Raw genomic sequence first — 14,394 nt, forward strand, 5'->3', positions numbered from 1 at the left:
AGTGGGAATCGCTGTTCCAGAATCTCCCATAAATGTTTAATTGGGTTCATATCTGATTATTAGTTTAGTTTATTCATTTATTTAACAGGGGCCATGCACAACACAACCGTTGGGTCAGAATTTGCCACATAGCTCATTTACATATTTGGTCCCTGGGCAGGAAGATATTAAAACAAATACAATTAGCAAAGTTTACAAACAGTACATCACATATAAAACAACATCATAGAAAATATGCATTACATATACTCTCCATGGTGGAAAACAATTGGTTCCAATGCAAAGGTCCATGATCACATGATTGGTTTGTCTCTCAAGCCATGTTTTAAGTGTTGTTTTAGAAATATTGAAGCTTGTGCTTTCTCTGATGTGGGCAAGGGTTGAGTTCCGTTTACCTGCTGCTCTGACTGAAAATGCTGATTGTCCAAGAACAGACTTTCTAAATTGAGCCAAGCTGTCACATCTGACTGATGCCCTGGGGCATCATTTATAAAACTAAATATTTGCATTCGTAGGAATGAGAAAACCTTCACATGCCTAAAGATATTCAGATTCATAAAACTTACATACAAAAAATACTCTTTACAACTTGACATTGTGCAGCACATGAACAAGCCTTAAGTCCCACCCTGTTACAGTTAACCATAACTGGCTGTTGAAACATAGCCACCTATTTTGCATTTGATATCACACTTTGCTTAGAAATGATCGTACGCACGGTTTACGCACATATATGTGCGTACGCAGCATTGATAAATGAGGGCCCAGGAATTGAACTAACAATGCTTGTGGTTGTGGGTGAGTGCTCTCACCACTAGACTAAGCCACTAACCCACCCTGATACAAACACAGCAATACTATGATGATGATGATGATGATGATGATGATGATGATGATGATGATGATGATGATGATGATGATGATGATGATGATGATAATTTGTTTTAATGTTTAATGGTTGTGGTTAAGATATAAAGTAAGGGTTAAGGTTAGAGTTAGGGTTATGGTTAAGGTTAGGGTTCGTGCAAGGTTATCAGAAAAGTGTGTATTGGTAGTCTTGAAGTAAAGGCACTTGTGAGTGTCCTGGGTTTGTTCCCCAGCAGGGGAACTCAAATATTCTCTGAAAACATTAAACGTAAAACATTTTTGAATATGTAATATGTACATATTTGTAAATATGTAAATATTACTTGATGTACAATTATGTACCTTTTTCCTGTGGTCAATAAGTACTTTATTTACATATTTTAAGAGAGATTGGGCTGTCATCAAAGCAGGCATACTGTCTGCCAACAGCACTAACAATTAACTTGGATAACAATGAACTTGAATTATACTATATCAATGCCAGTATTTCTGCACATGCAGGGCTTGAATGATGATAAGGAAACAGATCAGAAACGTAATTACTCTCTATTTCAGGTTTATCTGTGGCTGTTTAAATGTCATTTTGAAAATCACATCCAACATTGTGCTTTACTGTGACAGGCCTATTGCAATAGTAGGACACATACACACTAAAAACAGATTGGTCAAATTTGACCCAATTTGGGTTATTTTTGACCCAATTCACTGGTCAAAAAGGGCCCGACCAGTGTGTGGGTTAATTTGACCCATTATTATTGGTTATTTAATTTGACCCATAACTTGGGTCAAATAAACGAATACTTTTGATACTTTTACTTTTACTTTTACTTTTCCATTTTAAGGGTCAAAATAACCCAACCTCCAAGTTGATTTGACCCTATATTGGGTTATACCAACGACCCATTTTAAGGGTCAAAATAACCCAACTTCCAAGTTGATTTGACCCCATATTGGGTTATACCAACGACCCATTTTAAGGGTCAAAATAACCCAACTTCTAAGTTGATTTGACCCCATATTGGGTTATACAAATGACCCATTTTAAGGGTCAAAATAACCCAACCTCCTAGTTGATTTGACCCCGTATTGGGTTATACAAACGACCCATTTTAAGGGTCAAAATAGTTGCTTTGACTGAATCTTGGGTTACATCAAACGGGTCAAATAGACCCTATTCACAGCAGCCATCTTGTGAGCCAGATTGACAACGATTGACCAACAGATGGACACAGCAACATGATTAGTTACACATGTGTCAGTCTGGTTCACAGGATGTAGGTTTACCCTGCTGTGTCAAGATGGCTGCTGTGAAAAGGGCCTATTAACACAACTGCTATAGTTAGTACACTACATTAGGTTGGCACAGATGCTTGATTGAAAGGTATAACAGTCTAAATGTGCTGAAATCAATGAAAAGAACAGACCAAGGCATAGAATACATTTAACTTCAACATTTATTACACTTGTTGCATACATGTCATAGCGTGTGGACATCAAAAAGTGCTTGTGCTGCTATAGTGCCCATGAAACACATCATGTCAAACTGATTTCCTGTTTAAATAATAAATAATAAATAATACATATCGGTATGGTTTTGTACTGCTTTACTGCCCTGTTGGAACACTCCCCCAGATATTGATAGATCAAAACACATATATACTAAGGCTGTCAAAGTTAATGCGGTATTAACATGTTATCGCCCGATTCTATTAACACCACTATTTTTTTTAACTCACGATTAACTTTTAAGATTTTTTTTTTACTAGATTTGACATTGATACTATGTTTGTTTCTGAAGTGTGTGTGTGTGTGTGTGAGATATATAGAGAGAGAGGGGGGTGAGAGAGAAGGGAAGGGGCAAGAGAGAAAGAGAGCTGGGAGAGTGTGTGTGAGAGAGAGGGGGGGTGTGTGTGATTACTCAGCCCTTGTGTGGGTGAATGTAACAAGTTCCTAACGTTTTCTTTCCCCTATTATTTCATGTACACTTTATTCATTGTTTTAATTAATTTTCTTTCTTTTAAGTTATTTTGTGCATCACTCTGTTTTGAATTTGATGCAAATTTGCAATGCATGATGGTCATCCTTTTGTGTTAAATGGCTGCATAATGAAAGCATTTGTTGACTCGCATGTTGATAAGAGTATTAAAACTTGGAACTTGAAAAAGATCAGTAGAAAAAAGGTAGAAAAAAAGAAAAAAATTCGATTAATTTGTGATTAATCGCAAGTTAACTATGGACAATCATGCGATTAATCGTGTTAAATATTTTAATCGATTGACAGCACTAATATATACATATAGAAATACGGGACTTAGCGTCTACCCATCTCCCTCCTCCTCCATCTCTTCCCCCACCTTCCCTCCTCCTACTTCACCTCCTCACTACGCCACCTCCTCTCCTTATACTCCTCCTCCTCCTCTCCTCCACCTTCCCTCCTGCTACTTCACCTATTCTACCTCCTCCTCATTTGTAAGTTTTGCGTTACGTACGGCTGTCCTTAAGAATGCTACATGCTTGGACTCTGGTCCCTCAATATTATATATAACGTGCTGGAGAAACTCCCATGCATGAACACACTGCCTGGGGTACTTTATGTCAAATACATAAAATGCTTTAAAACACGTATCAACTTCCCCGAGCATTGTGCTTTCAGGGTGTGCCCGACCTGCATAGATCACGAATGCCTGAGCACAACATGTGTGTGGTTCTCCCAGCACCAAAACCGAGGGAGAGGGTCTTGCCTGCTGGAGGTACTCCACCATATTTGTCCCAACCTAAAACAAGCACATAAGCAAAGAAAGAATGTTAAATACAGGTGAATCTTGGGTTGACAGCAAATCATAAGCAAGATAACAGGTTTATACCAACTATACAAGGGAGCTCAATTAAATCAAGTTTTTTTTTCTCATGCCAATGGAATGTGCAATGACATTTTGGAGTGCTCAAAACAGTGGTTTTAACTCGTCTTTGTAAATGAGGGAAACCTCAATGCCCTTTCGAGTTTAAATAGAGGTTATGGGGGCCTGGGGGACTTTGGTTGTCAGACCTTGGCTTGGTGGTGCAACCAAACTCTGTGGGTGCAACCTATAGGCTCTCTGAAGCAGCAGATAGGCTCTCTGAAGCAGCAGATAGGCTCCCTGAAGCAGCAGATAGGCTCTCTGAAGCAGCAGATAGGCTCTCTGAAGCAGTTAGGCTCTCTGAAGCAGCAGTTAGGCTCTCTGAAGCAGCAGATAGGCTCAAGCAGCAGATAGGCTCTCTGAAGCAGCAGATAGGCTCTCTGAAGCAGATAAGCTCTCTGAAGCAGCAGATAGGCTCTCTGAAGCAGCAGATAGGCTATCTGAAGCAGCAGTTAGGCTCTCTGAAGCAGATAGGCTCTCTGAAGCAGCAGTTAGGCTCTCTGAAGCAGCAGTTAGGCTCTCTGAAGCAGCAGATAGGCTCTCTGAAGCAGCAGTTAGGCTCTCTGAAGCAGCAGATAGGCTCTCTGAAGCAGATAAGCTCTCTGAAGCAGCAGATAGGCTCTCTGAAGCAGCAGATAGGCTCTCTGAAGCAGCAGATAGGCTCTCTGAAGCAGCAGATAGGCTCTCTGAAGCAGCAGATAGTCTCTCTGAAGCAGCAGTTAGGCTCTCTGAAGCAGCAGATAGGCTCTCTGAAGCAGCAGATAGGCTCTCTGAAGCAGCAGATATGCTCTCTGAAGCAGCAGTTAGGCTCTCTACAGCAGAGAGGCTCTCTGAAGCAGCAGAGAGGCTCTCTGAAGCAGCAGATAGGCTCTCTGAAGCAGCAGATAGGCTCTCTGAAGCAGCAGATAGGCTCTCTGAAGCAGCAGTTAGGCTCTCTGAAGCAGCAGATAAGCTCTCTGGAGCAGATAGGCTCTCTGAAGCAGCAGATAGGCTCTCTGAAGCAGCAGATATGCTCTCTGAAGCAGCAGATAGGCTCTCTGAAGCAGCAGTTAGGCTCTCTGAAGCAGATAGGCTCTCTGAAGCAGCAGATAGGCTCTCTGAAGCAGCAGATAGGCTCTCTGAAGCAGCAGTTAGGCTCTCTGAAGCAGCAGTTAGGCTCCCTGAAGCAGCAGATAAGCTCTCTGGAGCAGATAGGCTCTCTGAAGCAGCAGATAGGCTCTCTGAAGCAGCAGATAGGCTCTCTGAAGCAGCAGTTAGGCTCTCTGAAGCAGCAGTTAGGCTCCCTGAAGCAGCAGATAAGCTCTCTGGAGCAGATAGGCTCTCTGAAGCAGCAGATAGGCTCTCTGAAGCAGCAGATAGGCTCTCTGAAGAAGCAGATAGGCTCTCTGAAGCAGCAGTTAGGCTCTCTGAAGCAGCAGTTAGGCTCTCTGAAGCAGGTAGGCTCTCTGAAGCAGCAGATATGCTCTCTGAAGCAGCAGTTAGGCTCTCTGAAGCAGCAGTTAGGCTCTCTGAAGCAGCAGATAGGCTCTCTGAAGCGGCAGATAGGCTCTCTGAAGCAGCAGATAGGCTCTCTGAAGCAGCAGTTAGGCTCTCTGAAGCAGCAGTTAGGCTCTCTGAAGCAGATAGGCTCTCTGAAGCAGCAGATCGGCTCTCTGAAGCAGCAGTTAGGCTCTCTGAAGCAGATAGGCTCTCTGAAGCAGCAGATAGGCTCTCTGAAGCAGCAGTTAGGCTCTCTGAAGCAGCAGATAGGCTCTCTGAAGCGGCAGATAGGCTCTCTGAAGCAGCAGATAGGCTCTCTGAAGCAGCAGATAGGCTCTCTGAAGCAGCAGTTAGGCTCTCTACAGCAGCAGTTAGGCTCTCTGAAGCAGCAGATAAGCTCTCTGAAGCAGATAGGCTCTCTGAAGCAGCAGATAGGCTCTCTGAAGCAGCAGATAGGCTCTCTGAAGCAGCAGATAGGCTCTCTGAAGCAGCAGTTAGGCTCTCTGAAGCAGCAGTTAGGCTCTCTGAAGCAGATATGCTCTCTGAAGCAGCAGTTAGGCTCTCTGAAGCAGCAGATAGGCTCTCTGAAGCAGCAGATAGGCTCTCTGAAGCAGATAGGCTCTCTGAAGCAGCAGATAGGCTCTCTGAAGCAGCAGATATGCTCTCTGAAGCAGCAGATAGGCTCTCTGAAGCAGCAGTTAGGCTCTCTGAAGCAGCAGTTAGGCTCTCTGAAGCAGATAGGCTCTCTGAAGCAGCAGATAGGCTCTCTGAAGCAGCAGTTAGGCTCTCTGAAGCAGCAGATAGGCTCTCTGAAGCATTAGATAGGCTCTCTGAAGCAGCAGATAGGCTCTCTGAAGCAGCAGTTAGGCTCTCTGAAGCAGCAGTTAGGCTCTCTGAAGCAGATAGGCTCTCTGAAGCAGCAGTTAGGCTCTCTGAAGCAGCAGATAGGCTCTCTGAAGCAGCAGATAGGCTCTCTGAAGCAGATAGGCTCTCTGAAGCAGCAGATAGGCTCTCTGAAGCAGATAGGCTCTCTGAAGCAGCAGATAGGCTCTCTAAAGCAGCAGATAGGCTCTCTGAAGCAGCAGACCCCTTGCAAATGGGTGTAGCATTCCCTGAGGGGGAGGAGCTGCGCATTATATGTTTTTTTTTGCTTACCTTGCTTCCTCTAGAACTCCACCCCTCTTTTGCGAACTCCAAAAGCGGTACTGCTGGTTCTGGTGAGGGGAGGTACTGGTGGTTCTGGTGAGGGGAGGTACTGGTTCTGGTGAGGGGAGGTACTGCTGGTTCTGGTGAGGGGAGGTACTGCTGGTTCTGGTGAGGGGAGGTACCGGTGGTTCTGGTGAGGGGAGGTACTGCTGGTTCTGGTGAGGGGAGGTACTGCTGGTTCTGGTGAGGGGAGGTACTGCTGGTTCTGGTGAAGGGAGGTGCTGGTTCTGGGGAGGGGAGGTACTGCTGGTTCTGGTGAGGGGAGGTACTGCTGGTTCTGGTGAGGGGGGTACTGGTGGTGCCTCCTCATCGATATCTTGATCTGAAAGACAAAGACAGAAAACAAAGAAAGACTTTTACAGTAATTTCAGTGCCATCCAGTGCAGCAAACTCCAACACAGGACCAGGCTGGCAGGACCAGAGACCAGGACAAGAACAGGATGATAACCAAGATGAAGAACAGAATAATTTGTGTGTGCATGCATGTGTGTTGAAACCCTACTGAACAATACTGCTTAGTCATGGAAACATTTTCATGGTCAAGAAAGTACTAGCTCTTCAGCATTGAAAATATTAGCAGCCTGATTTGGTACATTAGGTGGCTGGGCCAGGGCCTGGTTGTCGTTATGTTCTCCTTGCAAGTGCTTTCTGTAAGACCGAATGAAAGAAAATGTTCTGCTACAAACTCCCTCACAACATTGGATATAAGTGGATGAAGCGTTTATATTGTGTGCTACTCGTAAATGTGAAAAGAGAGACTTGGCATCACCAGGAATTAGCCTTTTGCATTTAAAGCATGTATACGCCATCTGCCTTGATATGTTAGAACTCTTAACTTAGTGATCACTTACAAATTCTCTGTCAAGTTTTGAGAACTTGAGCCGGGGGCCTATTTTGGGGATGAGGTTCCGGATTGTTTCGTCATCTAAAAGTTGAAACGTCTCCTCATCAATATCTTTATCTGAAAGACAAAAGACAGAAAACAAAGAAAGACTTTTACAGTCCAGGCAGCAAACTCCAACACAGGACCAGAGACCAGAACAAGAACAGGATGAGAACCAAGATGAAGAACAGAATAATGTGTGTGCATGTGTGTTGAAACCCTATACTGCTTAGTCATGGAAACATTTTCATGGTCAAGAAAGTAAAAATGCTCACCTTTAAAACTGTCTGTGAGCTCTGGCAATTGCCACTCAATTAATTTTTCTGTGACAAAGCTGTCCATCAAGACTGGCCTGAAACAAAAGAAAGCAATGTGGAAATGAACACATCTGCAATTAATTAATGCCTCATGCCCAAGTACTCAGCCACGTGTGCACGATAGGCCAAGTACTAGATGACATAGCAGCCTAGAATATTTAGCACTGAATTCAGGTGTAAAAAGCCTCACCACATGTCTGGCTTCCGCAGTCTACTGCTTAATTTAGTATAGGATGTTGTAAATTGATGCTCGAATCGCGGGACATTAGAGAGATGATGGAAAATGTAGACCTCAAAATGGCGCAAAATGGCTCTAAATCACAGTATGTAGCTAGCTAGCCAACCAGCTATGTCACCGCATTGAGAGGACAACAGCTTTATTACACACATATGGTTAATAAAGATATCAATCATATAACGTTACACAGCTATAGATAATCTCCAGTTAATCTGGTATCATTACAACCCAAAACACGATAAAATTTGCAATAACAGTAACGTTACTAGTACTGGTTAACTAGGCCTAGCTACTAGCCAGAACCTTTGTAATACTCATAGACTTGGTCACTTTCGGTAGCATGCTTGAACGGTAATGATTTATGTGTCGTGTCGTGTCGTGTGGCTTATTTATTAATAGAGGTTACCACATATTTTTACAAGGTTAGAGATTATAGAAATGAGTAGCTAAGTTGCAACTTGCGGTGGATAGCTAGCTAGCTAGCTAGCTGATGACGCGACAGATAGCTGTGAAGAGCTAGGTAATTTAGTTCCACAACGTTCACAGTGCATGGTTAACACGACGCAATAGGTACAATGGATGGGTTGAGATATAAATACTGTGCTAACGAAACGAGATCTTACCTTGAGTCAGTGAAGTCTTTTCCGTGATCGTGAAGAGGGTTTGTTGGACCGTGTTGACTGTGAACGTGGGACCGTGTTGACTGTGAACATGACCGTCTGACTGAATGGAACATATAGTTCCCAGTGGGGGAGGGGTGTAGCTTTGCAGATCCCGGCGGAAACACCCAGCTCTCTGACCCAACACATGGGTTATGTCTCAGAAAATTTACCCATAATTATTATAACTCACAAATTGGGTCAAAATTGGGTCAAAATTAAATCTCAATAACCCAAATAATGGTTATGCTCAGAGAATTAACCCATAATTTTAACCCAACACGATTAACCAAGAAATTTAGTTATATAATTGACCCATCTGTTTTTAGTGTGTAGACTAGGGTAATTGGAAACCTTCTCCCATACACATCCTTTGCAATCTTTTGAATTTGTTCATTATCCTGACGGTCATAGATATAATGAACTCTCTGCATAAGGATATCTATATGCAGAATATGTGACAGCCAAGAGTTGAAAAGCACTAGACTAAGAATGGTTGTCCATTTCAGTTGTATCCCTTACTGCTTTATTTCTATTTTTAATAAAAAATGGATATCAAACAGTACAAGTATTATATAACACAAATTCCAAACTGTATTTTAACATGAAGGCCTTTCTAAATTAGGTCAATCATAGGTACACATAGCCTACTGTATGATGCATTGTATATCCTGCATTTTCTACATTAGTGTACCTAGATACATATGCAATGTGAAAGCTTTACCAAAGCTTTGCCCGGTTTTTTGCGTACATATCTTTCAAGTCCTGTTTTGTGCGTACGTATCTTTCAAGCCCTGTTTTGTGCGTACGTATCTTTCAAGCCCTGTTTTGTGCGTACATATCTTTCAAGCCCTGTTTTTTGTGTATGTATCTTTCAAGCCCTGTTTTTTGTGTACGTATCTTTCAAGCCCTGTTTTGTGCGTACATATCTTTCAATACCTGTTTTTTGTGTATGTATCTTTCAAGCCCTGTTTTGTGTACGTATCTTTCAAGCCCTGTTCTGTGCGTACATATCTTTCAATACCTGTTTTTTGTGTATGTATCTTTCAAGCCCTGTTTTGTGTGTACGTATATATTTCAAGCCCTGTTTTGTGCCTACATGTCTCAAGCCCTGTTTTGTGCATACATATGGCTCAAGCCCTGTTTTGTGGATTGTCCCTGCAGAATGTCACACTTTTTTTTTAAGTGGTGGTGGTGCAAGGTCATGAATTATTATATCAAGCACACATTATTGAAAAGTCCTTGACTTTAGAGCTGCTGTTCACACCAACGGCTGAGCAGTTGTGGGTCACGAAGGAAGCTTTGTCACAATGGTTCTCAAAGTGGGGTCCAGGAAAAGCCCAGGGGTCCTTGAAGAGGTTCCAGGGGGTTTATTGGGGGTTTCTCTGGGTTCCCCAAGGAAATCCCCCTAAAAGTTCAGTAATCAGTACCCACAAAAACTTTGCTTTGAGAGGTAACAGATTGTATATTGTGCTTTGTGATGTTTTAGTCCAGTGATTCTGCCCTTTCTTTCTTTTTGCAGCATCCACCAAAAGTGATCCACCAAAATAGACAGCGTAGGTGGTACCCTTATGTGAAGCATTCGTCATGACATTAAAAGGCATACTACAACATTTTAATGACTCGCATGGGTGCACATAGTTGTATTTTATGATGGCGCACTATTTGTATCCTAAAATAAGCATAACATTGCTTATTAGGTCAGATGAATTGGGATGTCAATCAAATGTTTAATCAAATTACCTCAGAAATACTTCTCCTATTAACACAAAACTGTTTCACCAGTACATTGTTGTTGAAACTAAGACATTTGCTGGTGGGAAAATAAATAATAAAGAACATCCAAAAAATGGCTGTACGACATGTCCAGTGGAGAATTACTATGGAACTGGTTTTACACATGATAGTGTCATGCCTGCGAGTTGCCACAAGGGGCAGAGTGCCAGAGTGAGTGAGGATTATGAGACGCTTCACATCCAAAAATACAGAGGGGGAGTTGACTGCCTAATTTCCATTTCCTTTATGTATTTATTAATTTATTATAAAGATGTTTTCTCCTCATCCCTGTACAGGTTCAGTGAAGGTTCAGAATTACATCCAATTGTGTCACTTCTCCTAGAATGTTGTCATAATGTGTTCATCTCCTCCTCTATTTCCCCCGTGCCTGCTCTCCTCTCCTCTGACACTCCATGACAGAGAGTGGTTACGCTGGGGGGGATTACATGTTTAATGACCAGTGCCTCTGGCAACCAGGGCCCGCTACCCACTTCCAGGATGCTTGTTTTGCCTCCAGTATACAGTCTCAGTTCACCCAGAGGGACGTAGGCCCCCCTCACTTCTCTCCCTCCTATTCTCTCACTCCACCAGACTGCTCAGTCCCCACGCTGCCTCTCCCTATTTATCTCCATCATTCTGCCTGTCATTCTAGCTCTCCCTATCTCTCATGCTATCTCTCTCTCTCTCTCTCTCTCTCTCTCTCTCTCTCTCTCTCTCTCTCTCTCTCTCTCTCTCTCTCTCTCTCTCTCTCTCTCTCTCTATCTCTCCCCCCCCCCCCCCCCCCAGTCCTCTGTCTCCTCTCCCTGGCACTGGTAGACACAGTTATGAGCCAGACATTATATTAAGTGCCAGCTGCTGAGTAACACATTTTTCAATCTGCATTTTTTGTGCTACATCTGTCATAATGTTATATGTTTTTATTTGTGGCCACGTTGGACAGTGGCAGGAAACGTGTTTGAATTATGGTTTGAAAAATAATGTTTTGACGCGGGGCGTGGAATATACTCTCCTAAAAAATAGACGTGGTGACATGCCTGGTAGATGTGTTCAAATGAGGACATGATCTGGCTCAAAATTGTGTTGCTATTAAACCTTTTTTATATTCTCTCAGAAGTCTAGAACTCCATAGCATCCAATGGGCAGTAGCCGTTGCATCAGAATGTCAACTTGCATGAGAGTATTGTACGCTGGAGAACCTCTTAAGCTGCGACAGCCTATATCAGGGCAGTTTTTCTGACTTTTTGCAACCGGCACTTTGGCGACCCCTAGTGGCTTGGTTGTGCATATTTTGTAATACAATATATATATCGAATTGAAGGCTTATTTGTTGCCTGTCGATAGCGACAAAATCCGACAAAATCCGACAAAATCCGTTCAGCGGTTCTCGAGTTACATGCCGGTATTTGAGGTATGTACACGGTATTGCGCAAAATACCACTCCCGACTCAGGCTGCAGTAGTTCCGTCAATCTAGATCCGATCTCGAAAATGATTGTGGATCGTTGTATCCAATGAGTGTGGCTTCCAATGATACCCCATGTGGGGATGTGTGAATCAGGGATCTAGGTGAACAACTAAATAATTTAACAGGAAGCCAAATTAATTGAAGTCTATGAGAAAACTGAGTTTTTCTTTGTACACAGTTTACCAAAATAACTCCTAATCACTAATTTCTGAATGGATCTTTATGAAATTTGGATTTGTACTACACACGGCTTCAGGATATGGCTCTGTATGGATTTGTAAGCCATACCACCTTCTGGGGAAATACTACCTCTGGACTACTAACTACTACAGAAAAACTTGAGTAACAAGTTGTTTTACAACTTAAGTTCAGACCTATGTACCTCTATTACGTTAGCACTAAAAGTGATTTTCTTTCTGGAATCAGAAACTTCAGAATGTCATCTTTCAAAGGACACCAGGCCCATGCATGTGCTATAAGTATAAAGTATGTTGTTTTGGTTTGCAAAAAAAGTATGCAGGCCTCAAAAACTAAAACTAAAATGGCCAATTTTGGGGGTGCTTGCTAACAGGGTTGGGTTGTTTTTCAACACATCAGTAACACGCCTGTCTGTGTCTATCCTGGGACAGCACACAGTGTGTGTTACTTCAGCACATCTCTCTTTATCTGACAAAAATATGTCTAAACTAGGCTAGTAGTGGTACATATCCGTTTCCATTAATTTGTGCTATGCTAGCTTGCAGGCAGATAGCTTTCTATTTAAGGCACAGTATATTCTTGTCTGACTCTGGAGAAGGTGGTAAGCATTTTCCATAATGTTGCCATGTTCCTTCAAGACTGCACTATGCTGTCCCATTTTTGTTGTTGTATTGGGGGATTTTAACCAGGCTCATCTGAGCCGGTCTCTCCCTAAATACAGGCAGCAAGTCACTTGCCCAACTCGGGGAGTGAACACTCTGGATCACTGCTACTGTACTATTCGGCAAGCCTACCATTCTGTCCCCCGTGCTGCACTGGGCAACAGTGATCATCATCTCATCCACCTGATCCCTCGCTACAGGCAGAGATTAAAACAATCAAAACCTGTAGTGCGGAGCTTCAGAGTGTGGTCCAGTGAGGCATGCGAGTGTCTCCGCGCCTGGCTGGAGAGGGCAGGCTGTGACCAGGTCTTTGTTGAGTGGGCGGGGCCTGAGGCTGGAAACAACCTGGATGACTACACAGACACTGTGACATCATTCATCAGCCTCGGCGAGGAGGTGTGTGTCCCCCTCCGCACTAGGAAGATCTACAACAACAACAAACCCTGGTTTTCAGCCCAACTCAGGCGGCTGAGGTCGGAGAAGGAGGTGGCCAGGCTCAGTGGTGATGCTCATCGGTTCAGGCAGGCCAAGTACAAATTTGCCAAAGAGGTGAGGGAGGCGAAACTTCGCTTCTCAGAGAAACTGCGGCAGCAGCTCTCTGAGGGGAATTCCTCCTCCGTTTGGAAAGGCCTCAAGACCATTACAAACTACAAGCCGAAGTCACCACAGGCGCCTGATAACCTCCCCCTGGCGAACGAGCTAAACACATTTCCCCAGCGGGTGAGGCTGGGGAAGAGCATTTCCAGCTCTAGGTCCACCAGCACCGGTTCCCCGCAGGGCTGCGTTCTATCCCCACTACTGTTCTCCCTGTACACCAACAGCTGTGCCTCTCTACACCCCTCGGTCAAACTCCTGAAATTCGCTGACGACACCACCCTGGTGGGTCTCATCTCCAGGGGGGACGAGTCGGCCTACAGGAGGAAGATCGAGAGGCTGCAGAGCTGGTGCAGCTGCAACAACCTGGAGCTCAATGCTCAAAAGACAGTGGAGATGGTAGTGGATTTCAGGAAGAAAGCAGCCCTGCCCCCTCCCATCATACTGGGAGGCACTCAGGTGACCTCCGTGGAGTCATGCCGATTCCTCGGCATGACCATCTCCCGGGATTTGAAGTGGGAGCTCAACATCACGGGCCTGCTCAAGAAGGCCCAGGGGAGGATGTTCTTCCTTCGGCAGTTGAAGAAATATAAACTGCCGAGGACCATGATGGCCCAATTCTACACGGCCATCATTGAGTCCATCCTCACCCACTCCATCATCCCCTGGTTCCCCGCTGCAGCGGCAAAAGATATTGCCAAGCTGCAGCGGGTGATTCGCTCCGCGGAGAGGGTGATCGGCTGTCCCCTGCCCTCCCTCAGGTCCCTGCACGACTCCAGGGCGCTGAAGAGGGCGAGAAAGATCATGGCCGACCCATCCCACCCCGGTCGCAGCCTCTTCACCCTGCTCCCCTCTGGGAGAAGGCTGAGGATCCCAAAGGCTGTGAAAGCTCGACACAGACTGAGCTTCTTCCCCTCAGCCGCCAGGCTGATCAATGCCTCAGGTCCCCCCCCCCCCCCCCCCTCTGTCCCCCCCCCCCCCCCCTCTGTCCCCAAGTGACACTGGCACAATGACATTGACTGCACTGCACTAGTCCGTACTGGATCTCTGCACACTTCACTTTATATATATATATATGTATTTTATTTATTGATTAATCCCCCACTGCACTGTTTTCGTTTCTTGTCTGTGTTGGTGTTTGTTTACTGTGAAAA

At 44.2% G+C, this 14,394-nt stretch overlaps 1 protein-coding gene across 1 annotated transcript in view; it reads left to right on the forward strand.

The window, feature by feature from the left end:
- Positions 1-14,394, forward strand: part of astn1 (astrotactin 1) — a gene marked incomplete at both ends in the record, with an annotated part of 1,409,859 nt that overhangs the window by 533,853 nt on the left and 861,612 nt on the right. The window lies entirely within an intron of this gene.

This window comes from Notolepis coatsorum, assembly GCF_963971535.1.
Source record: "Notolepis coatsorum genome assembly, chromosome: 13".
Taxonomy (NCBI): Eukaryota; Metazoa; Chordata; class Actinopteri; order Aulopiformes; family Paralepididae; genus Notolepis; species Notolepis coatsorum.